This window comes from Otolemur garnettii, unplaced genomic scaffold, assembly GCF_000181295.1.
Source record: "Otolemur garnettii isolate 467f Iridium unplaced genomic scaffold, OtoGar3 scaffold00115, whole genome shotgun sequence".
In the NCBI taxonomy this organism is placed as follows: domain Eukaryota; kingdom Metazoa; phylum Chordata; class Mammalia; order Primates; family Galagidae; genus Otolemur; species Otolemur garnettii.
The window spans coordinates 1,953,139-1,964,000 of NW_003852510.1; positions in this window are offsets into that span (position 1 = coordinate 1,953,139).

The window sequence follows — 10,862 nt, forward strand, 5'->3', positions numbered from 1 at the left end:
TGGGAATTTGTAAACTTAACTTGGAAATTTCCACTTCTGTGAAATCCTGTAGTTCTGGTGGGGGGGGCAGGAATAGCATCTCCCACTTGATTCAAACTGGCCAATGAGAAAGGTACCTGTGGGTTAGAACTTTTTGACTGGAGATAAAAAGGGAACGACCAAGCCAGTCGGGGAGCGTGACCATCTGGAATTCTTCTATGTTGATTAGCAGATGTTCAAGGGGCAGTGTTACAGCACAAGGCCCCTCTGAGGAGTCCCTCTCCCCTTCCCAGCTAATGTCCTCCCTGCTACTCATTTCAACCATTTTCTAACTCCTCCCCTCTCCCCTTCGCCTCCCCACATGCCATCTTTCCCTCTGCAGTCCTTCGTGGGGCCTCGCCCGCTCTCCTTCCTTTTTAGGCCAGAGCTCAGAGCCCTCTACCCTCGTCTTCCCTGCATTGTCCCTCATATTCTTTGTTGTTGAATTCAAGGTTCTCAGTACAATAAAGCTTTGATGATTTCCCAATTGAGGAGGAATGTCAACTAAAATTAATGAGGAGTCTGAATCATAGAATTTTAAAGTATAGTTTAGGTGCATTCCTGTTGTAAGAGATCCTTTCCAGGAAGAAGCGTTAGCATTTAAAGGCAATAATAGTTGATGTTGAGAAATGGGGCAATATGTCTTAGAGAACCTTTTAGATTCTTTACCAGAAAGGAACCATTTATAATAAGCATATACTTTTTGGATGTGAGTGTTTCTGCTTCTTTCATTTTCAGTGACCATCATCTCTTTTTATTACTGATTTTACCCTATCCCTAACCCTGATTTTGCCAGGCTTCTCTCAGGGCCACTTAGTGCCAACTCCTGAGTTCTTTGTGGCAGGGACATTTCCACATTGAAAGTATCTTCAGAAATTTTAATTTTCCATTTCATAAGCAATACATGAATACATTTTCTTTGCAAAAATTAAAACCTTAAAAATAATAATAAATTAAAATTTTATAAATAATAAAATCATTCCTGTTATCTCATTTATACCATTTTCTTTAAAGTGGTAACTGTGCATTGTCTATAACTATCCTACACAAAATTCCCTTCTCTGGGGTCCTATCCAAAAGGCAACCATCCACATCCACACCTGTTTATTTGGACCTTGCTTTCTTGATAAAAATGACTAGTGGCTGAAGTAGTTAAAGCCTTCGTCTCTCACAATCAGCATCATATGCCTCGATTCACCCACTTACCACATCTCTACCATGTTCTATTCTTAGGTATCCGCCAGGAAAACTCACCAAGATCTAAAGAAGGGTATCCAGGTGTTCAGTATACTATATTTTCTCTACTTTTCCAAATGCTTAAATTTTTCATAACAACAAAGGAGGCTGAGTGGTACAGTGGTTCATTCCTGTAATCCTAGAACTCTGGGAGGCTGAGCTCCTCAGCTGAGTGGATCACCTGAGCTCAGGAGTTTGAGACCAGTCTGAGCAAGAGCAAGGCCCAATCTCTACTAAACATAGAAAACCTAGCTGCATGTTGTGGCAGGTGCCTGTAGTGCCAGCTACTCAGGAGGCTGAGGCAGGAAGATTGCTTGAATCCAGGAGTTTGAGGTTGCTGTGAGCTATGACACCACAGCGCTCTACCCCAGGGCAACAGGGTGAGATTCTGTCAGAAAGGGAAGGAAGGATTGAAGGAACTACCAAATTCTAAGAAAAAACAAATAAACAAACAACAACAACAACAACAACAAATGACCCTAAGATTCTAGTTACTACTGTGCTTCTCTTTCTCAGGATCCCATCCCTGTACTGGGAAAGACTATGCCTCATTTATAGGGATAGTAACAAAAGCACTGCCTAGCATATCTCTTAGCAATATGTATACTTTTCCAGGCTCTTCCATACATTCATACATGTTCTCTTACCCTCATAACATTTTACAGATGAGGAAACCATGAGGCTTCCTGATAGCAGTTAATATCACTAGCTCATCGTTATGGCTTTCTTACCAAGCAGCTGACAATGTGCAGGTACCTATGTGCATTAACTAATTTTAGCATTAGCAGCTCTGTGAGTTACATGCATAATTGCCTAAGATTACAAAGTTAGTAAGTGGCCAATTGCAATATGAACCCAGGCAGTCTACTCATGAGCCTGAACTCACAAATAACTACATTTTCAGGTAATGACATTTAAGATGTCTTTCTAGTATGTAAGAGTCTGGCAGCCTCCAGGTGCATTCAGAATAAATATCTGCAAGATAATTAAAACATAACTCCTTTAGTGTAAGTTTTAAGCATTTAGGGTATGTAATCAATACTTTCATTAATGTATGGTGGTATGTGATTTAATATGCTATTTCTATTTGGACACTACACTTTTCCAAGCTTGACAGGAACAACAGCTATTTAGTATAATAAAAAGATCAACATTAAAAAAAAGAATAATATCTGTGTTTTGGCTTGCACAATATTTTACAATTTTTGAATTTCAAGATTTATTTAGAGAAAGACTACACCCGAAAATCCAGATTTCTGGCTTCTCTTGTAAAATCAGAAGTTCTGGTAACATTAGGCCCGCCTCCCATAAGACAATAATTGACTGAAACTGAATACTATTAAAGGAAAAATTGTCATGACACTTGTTAAGGATAGTAAGGGAGACTACTGAAGAAGAGACACTACCTTAGAGTTCTTAGAGTTCTGCAGTAGCAGGACGAGATGGGCTCAACTCTGATGACAAAAGAAAATGTGGAAATTCACAGCTAAGGAGCAAGATGGAGGTACGTGGGTAGAAAATTACTGCCAGGAAACATCTAGATTGGTGGGATTCTGGCTAAACTGACTTGGTGGGATTCTTACTGAAGGCAGGCAAGGGGGATAAGATGTTGAGAGTAGAGGAAGGAGGAATTTGATCAGATACTGAGGGTGATCAAATACCAAGGGTAAAGGATTTTTGCCAAGGTGACTCAGCAGAATTCTTGCTAAAATTGGACAAAGTGAGCCAAGGACAGAGCCCAAGGTTGGGGCCTAATCAGAAAGAGGACTCAGAGGAGCATGACTCAAGTTTGGTCAAGGAGAGTCTTTGTCAATAACTGCTGCCCTTTTACACAAGGCAAGCTCTCCCTTATCAGTCCTTCTGACTCCCTATGATTGCACCAGGCCTGTTGTTGCAACTCTGTTACCTGGCTAGCATGAGCATTTGAGTCAGTAAGTCCTATACTGTAAAAAACCACAATCCCAGAGAAGATGTATCAATAATTTCTGTCCTGGAGCTATCACCACACTAGGGAAGTCATTTATTCATTCCTCTAACTTTCCGTTCATGTATCCATCTATCCATTTTTTCACTTTTTGTCTCATGCATCCTCCCCGCCTTCCCAGGTACACACAGTCATAGCTGCATTTCTCGGTCAATATCTGCTTTTCTCCCACTCAGATAAGAAGGGCAGGATCAGTTATAGACTGAACTGTGTTCCCTCAAAATGCATAGGTTGAAGTACTAACCCCTAATGTTACTCCATTCAGAGATAGGGCCTTTAAAAGGAGGCAATTAAGGTTCACTGAGGTCATAAAGGGAAGGCCTTGATCCAGTAGAACCAGTGTCCTTATAAAAAGAGGAAGGGACCCAAGAGGTTCACACACAAAGGAGAAGCATGACAGAGCACAGAGAGAAGGTGTCCATCTGCAAATCAAGGACAGAGGCCTTAGGACAACCCAAGTGTGCTACCACCTTGACCTTGGACTTCTGGCCTCCAGGACAGTGAGAAAATAAATTTCAGTTGTTCGAGCCATGTGGTCTGTGGTATTCCACTGTACTAGCAGCCTGAACAGACAAATACAGCAGGTGAGAATTTTTTAAGTGCCCTTTGTCTTTTCAACCCTTCTTCCCCCTTTTCCTGAATAGGCAATCACCTAACACTCAGGACATTCTAACAGCCACTAAGAGAAAGTGTCAGTCCATGGTTTCTCCAGCGGGGTGAATAGCACCATCAGGATGGGCTGTGAGGGTGGGAAAGGGCTGGGGGGGGATGCCACTAAAGAATTCTACCAGTGAGATGGACTTGGGCTGCTTCCCTCAACACTGTCTGTGTACTGGAAATAGGGAGCTACTGCTTATAGTTCACAGACTGTGGAGCTGAGGCGTGGGCACGGAAAATTTGCACCAAACCCATGGTGGCTTAAGGAGCACTGAGAGCTGTAGGTCCATCCAGCTGGCTATTGGGTTTAGCAAGACATTCGTGCAGCTTAAATAGAGCAAAGGTTGTATTGATTACTGCAAAATTTGCTTCCTCTTCACCTTGCCTATGGGTTTCCACCAGGTGTTCTGGCTAGAGAGACTCAGGCTATTGACACAAAGATAGGTGGTTTCTGATTTACCCTGGAGGGGCACAGAGAACTGGGAGGAAGCCAAATGGCTTCTGCTTCATCTCAGCATCAACTTTCAAGCTGTTATACTGGTAACGACTGTGGGGTTCAAATGATGGTTTGGCATGAGAGAGCCAAACTCCAGATGGGTTCTCTGGTCCCAGAGACAGCCAATGGCAATGGACTTCAACCTTGGGTTCTTAATGGAATGAGCAGGGATCTGGAAGTGATCCCAAGAACCTGACTCTAGAATCCCCCAGCAGCAGGTTTAAGAACACCGTCAGAGTTACCTTCTTCGTCATCAGAACCTCCTAGGGAAATGCTGCAATTCTAATCAGTGGATGAAAGCATCAGTCACAAGACAAATTGGACCAATCATGTTATCAACGTTGACATATTCAGAGCTCAGGTGAAGGCAAGGAAACACAGACTTATTCAGATTTGCCTCTGTTTTACTCTTAGCTTTGCGTCCACTAAAAAGGATGTGGAAATACTGAAATTTGAATGCAGATGGTTTGGGTGTAGCTTTCAGCTATCAGATGAGATATAAAGGTAATGGTATTTAAAAAATAAAGGGCAAAGGCTTAATATTATAATTTCATTTCCCCCCTAGTCCTCTGGTTGATGTGTGAATTCAGACAAAGCATGATTTTTGACTCAACCGAAATAGGGCCAATACCACACATGACTAATCTTCCAAAAAAAAAAAAAAATCATGGCAGTTTGTGAATAACTTCTAATGAAGAGCTTTGGGTATCTTGGGAAAACACAATCGGCAAAAACTCGATCCAGGCTGAGAGATGGAGACTAGGGATCCTTGCAGGGGTCAGAGGAGGAGCTGGGGGTTAGTGAAGAGAGAATGCTTTCTTGTTTGCTCAGACAGGGTTCCTCAATGGAAGTTTCCCTTGTTTCATATGATGTCTGAATTGGAATTGCCCCCAAAGACTAGGAGGAAGAAAGTCACCTGAGTCTTAGGGTGGGGACGGAATGTTCTTTAGCTAAGAGGGGATTTCATTTCCATTTCTCCTTCCGTACATCTTCCCCAACCTTCCTTACGCCCTTACCTAAATTTCAGCAGCTCTTCCTTCCCACTCACTAGTCTTATACTTCTGTGATGGACACTTCAATGGGGTGAGAAGTCGGAGACTGAAGTCAGGGGTTGGGGGATGGTTTGGCTGTGACAGGCTGTGAGGAAGCCAGGTCTGCAGTGATGAGGAGGGCAGCAAAAGCAGGGGAGAGAACGGATATGGTGCTGCAGTCCAGTTCCAGGGTATAAGAATCCACTAGAGTTCTTCACGGTCTGGCCCTCTCACAGCCCCTCTCCTGGAAGAAGCCTTGCCCGTTCCTTTTGCTGCTCAGGCAGCTATGTTTTTAGAGACTTCCTTAGCCCACAACCAATTGGCTAGTTAGTGACCAATGTCTGAGACAAAACACTAAGATGAGCTGGGGTCAATCGGATTCTCTCTTAGGAATTTTAACTAAGGGAAAAAGCCCGTAGGAACTGAAGTTGAAAGGCTGAGCAGTAGGAAAAGACACCAAGATGGGCATATGCATAGCAGCAGGGAAAGCCATAGGCAGGTCAAAGTCTTGAGCAGCAGAACTTCAGGATGAAGGACAATTCTGTTGGAGAGATTAGCTTTGGGCAGACAGGCAGAGAAAAGCAGAGACACCAGGATAACCAATTCCCAGGCTGTCTCTTCCTGCAGGCTTTCCAATTCCACAATCTCCAAATCCTCAACGACACCTCAACGACGCCTTTCACCAGAGTAACTAAGACTCTTTGTCCCAATGAAAACAGCCCAACTAGAACTGTATTTTTATCTGGAGACACTTGCTTTGGAGAGAATGAGCAGGCTGGCTCTTAGCGGGCATGGCCTGCCAATAGTTCACCTGGAAGCAGCTTGTGTACCTGAGATTAGGTTTTAGGCAGGAGGTGGTGTGGCCAAGTTTATCCCTTTGTTCTCATGTCAGGGTAGGCCAGGACTATGCTTGAGTCCTGAAGAAAGGGAGTCTGGGCATTTATTTTTTTTTATTATTTTTTTAAATTAAATCATAGCTGTGTACATTAATGCAGTCATGGGGTACAGTGTGCTGGTTTTATATACATTGAAATATTTTCACCAAACTGGTTAACATAGGCTTCATGGCATTTTCTTAGTTACTGTGTTGAGACATTTATATTCTACATTTAGAAAGATTCATATGTACTCTTGTAAGATGGACCATAGGTGTGTCCCACCAATCACCCTCCCTCCACCCATCCTCCCCCTTCCCTTCCCCTCCTGGGCATTTAGAAAGAACTGGTTTGGTTTGAGAGTCTCTTTTAAGTCATTAAAATCCAGGTTCACAGATCTCTAGGAGAAAAGCTTTAAAACCACAATTTTTTCCCCCGGTTAAAAGGAACAAAGAGGTTTAGTGGCCATATTGGTTCACCAGCTAGAGCTCATGAATCATTTCTCGTGTCTGATTTCAGGGCTCAGGAGGACTAAAGTGGAAGGAAACAAAGAGCAGCCCTCGTCGACATGCAACCTCATCTCTATGTCCACAGCTTCTTGGAAGTGTCCCCCAGCGAGGCTGCCATCAGCACTTGAATGAAAACACATGGAGGCGGCCCACTCAGAGCAGGAACTCATTAGTGGAAGAATAATAAGGGAAAGTTTTTGGTTCTCTCTCTCTCTCTTTTCTCTCTGTGGCAAGGAGAGATGCTTTCTGGAAAAGTCACAGGGCTTAGAAGGAATTTGCATCATGTCTGGGAATGGAAGTGCAAGGGAATGTTTCTCAAAGCCTTTTCACATACTGGTCCCAGGCCACTCAAATCTAGTTGTCTTATCTGAAATATGTTGTTGAAGTCAGGCCATGGCTCCATCTAACCCACTATCCTTTTCCAGGGTTATCAGTGTCTAGTAGCTCTAAGGGAAAAGCACCCAGAGGGAAGTGGTCTTTCCTGGGCACTCCTCTGTTTCAACAATGTCACCTGTGGTCTAAAATGGGCTAGAAAACTATTTGGTCTTCCTTCCTCGACATTACCCCATAGATCTCTGCTGTATGCCAGGTAACTCAAGGGAAGGTGTATGTAAGGAGTGAATGTGAAAGAAGGAAGCAGTTGCAAGCCTGCTGAGCATAGTAGGATAAGACAGACATTTTAAGTGTCATTAATATATAGCCCCCTTCCCTTCCACATACCAGGGAAGTTTGTACTTTCCTGCCTCTTTTCCCTCTTTCCCTTCCCTCCCGCCCTCCCTCCCTTCCTTCCTTCTTTTTTTTGAGACAGAGTCTTGCTGTGCCACCCTCAGTAGAGTGCTGTGGAGTCACAGCTCACAGCAATCTCAAACTCTTAGGCTTAAGCAATTCTCTTGCCTTAGCCTCCCAAGTAGCTGGGACTACAGGCGCCTGCTACAACGCCTGGCTATTTTTTTGTTGTTGTAGTTGTCATTGTTGTTTAGTAGGCCCAGGCCGGGTTTGAACCTGCCAGCCCCAGTGTATGTGGCTGGTGCCCTAACCACTGAGCTACGGGTGCCAAGCCTCCTTCTTTTCTTTTCTTTTTTTTCTCCTCTCCTCTCCTCTCTTCCTTTCTTTTCCTTTCCTTTTCCCTTTCCCCCTCCTTCCCTTCCTTCCTTTTGACAAGTCTCACTCTATTGCTCCAGGCTAGAGGGCCATGGCATCATAGCTTACAGCAACCTCAAACTCCTGGACTTAAGAGATCCTCCTGCCTGAGCCTCCCAAGTAGCTGGTCGCCTGCCATAATGCCCTGGCTAGTGTTTCTATTTTTAGTAGAGATGGGGTCTCACTCCTGCTCAGGCAGGTCTTGAACTCCTGAGCTCAAGTGATCCTCCTGTCTTGGCCTCCCAGAGCCTAGGATTACAGATGTGAACCACTGTGCCTGGACAATATGTCATTTCTTGAAGGAAGAACTTAACTACTAGTGCTCAGTCTTTCTATTTTTCTCCCTCTCCTCCTTCTTTCACCCCACTTTTCCCCTACTGTGGGGATTCTGGAAGTGCCTGTTGATACTCAAGGGCAGTACTGAGTCTTCACAGGGCAGGGAGCTTGTCTGGAGAGTCTCAGACAAGCAGACTTTGTTTTCAGTCACTGAAACTTTGGGGGTTGTTAGGCAGCAACACCAAATCTGCCCTGACTTGGACCCAGTGATTTATTGGTTTTCTCTCATCCCAGATTTATTTATATAAAGTTCTAGACAATCTGTGCTCGACCCAGACCATGCCTTTACTGAAATTCAGAGACCTAGGCAGTGTGTTTTCTCTTCTACACACTTAGGATGTTCAGATGAGAAGTGTAACAAGCACCCTCCTTCCATTACAACAAAAGAGGCCTCTCTGAATTCTGGAGTGCAATAAAGAAAGTCCTTCCACAGTTATAGAACCAAAGCCATAATGATGGTATTGAAACCAAAGCTTGGGGGAAAAATGACTCTTTCAATTGGTTCTGAGGCCGTGGTTTTTAGGCCAGAATCCTATTCTGCACTCCCTCCTTGCCTTCACCCATTTTTTCCTCCATTACCTGGTCCTCATCCTCCATTTCCAGAGTTCTCATTTAGTAACCCTGGCTTTTGCTGGATAATCTTTTACAGTCCTGACTCTGAGCAGTGACTTTGCTTTGTTCAAAACACACAACATAAAAGACATTTAGCTTCTCTGGGTTAATTGAGAAGTGTTCCCTCTGTAGGCTGGGACCACGCCCTTCTGAATCTTCACCAGAACTGCAGTAACTCAATTACGGAGACAAAGTCGGCCTTTGCTCCCAACATGTCCGTACACATATATGCACATCTAAAAAGAATCTCTGCACTGCATCATTAATTATTAATACTTCCAGTAAAGGTAATTAACAATAAAAGATGCCTCATGAGCATCTCACGGGTGGTACCAGCTTGGCAGATTGTCAGCTCCCACCTGTGTCTTTCTCGTGCACATTCCCGGGGGCGAGTCTCCCGTGCAGGTCTCCTAACCTTTATAATGGTAAGAAGAGAAGATGGCAGTGATGAAGCCCATATGATATTCTCAGCATCCCTGCCCAGGCCTTCCACAGCCACTGCTCAGAGTTAGGAGATCAAACCACCAGCTTTTCTCCCGATGATTCTTTTATTTGGAAAATATTCACGAAGTTCCCATACTATTGTGTGTATAGTATTATGGTGAGTACTTTTGCAAATTGAGGTTGAGTAAGAAAGATTGGTGATAGCTGGGAACAGAAATATAACATGGGCAAGGTGTGAGAGGAGTGAGACTGCCTGGGTTCAGATCTCCACTCTATCCTTCCCCATGAAAGACTCGGCATTCTATGCTTCAGCTCCTCCTCTGTAAGGACAGAATGACACGAAGTCCTACCTTATATGATTGTTTAGAAGGGTTAGATAAACTCAGTAGTACCAAGTGAGTGTCAGACATGCAGTGTGTGTCTGCGCACACAGGGGGTTAGAACCCCTCCCTACAGCATGATTTATGGGGAAAAGTCTAGTGGGCCCTGGGCTGGAGAGTACTATTTATTTGCCAATTAATCATGGGGTACAGGGTACCATCTTAGTGTCTCCCGGGGTTGAAAACGTAGTTTCAAGGAGGAGGCCACTTCATCTTTGACATTTGAGATTGGGATTATGTCCTCCTTTTACTTTTTGTCAAACATTTTTGAGTGCTCCATTTTAATATGTCAACCATGTGGCTTTTCTTTCTTGGTAGAAAGAGTAAAGAGAGACCAAATTGAGGGTTACAGAGAAGAAATGACATCTTGCCCAATGTAGGGCAGAAAAAGTAGTACCTTTTCCTCACTCTGATTGCAAGGTTCAAGGCTGAGATATCTGTAACAAAAGACAGATTAATAAGAGAAAAATGTACGTTATTTTAAGCCAAAAGTACCTATTAAGTGGTTCAGAACCCAAACCAATAAGCCTTTTCTGACTTAACTGTGGACAAAAGAAACATTCTCGAAAGATGCAAAGAGCAGCAGCCCTCCCAGATCCAGACCCAGTTTAACAAAGATAGCCAAAAAAAAAAAAAAAAAAAAGAGAGAGGCAGCTAACTGCCCCCTCTAAGAGCTGGCAACAGTTGTTATGATAGCTGCAAATGGGGTGAAACTCACATTTCTGTCTGGCCACATTCTTGGGGCCCCCAACATGAAGTTGGCCACCTGCATACACAAAACTGACAAGTTGTGTGCCCAGACAGGCAGAAAGTTGAGCCAAGTTATCAGGACACCAATCGACATGAGGAAGGCGACAGCTGCCCTGTGGGAGGGAAAGGGTCAACTGCAAATGGGAACCCTGAAATCAAGTTCACCCAGAGCTATAGTACAAACCAATGTTTTGCTCCTGTTATTCTGAATTTGGGAAGGAAGGGATAAGGAGACACTTTTACTCTCCTTTCTTGACTAAGCACGACAGATAGGGATCTCGTTGGCAAACCCAACTGGGGTCTGCTCGCCCAGCTGGATAAAGCCAGATGCTGACTCTGAGATTTGCAATGAAAGAAGAAAGTACTTATTGCATGTGCCAAGCAAGGAGAATGG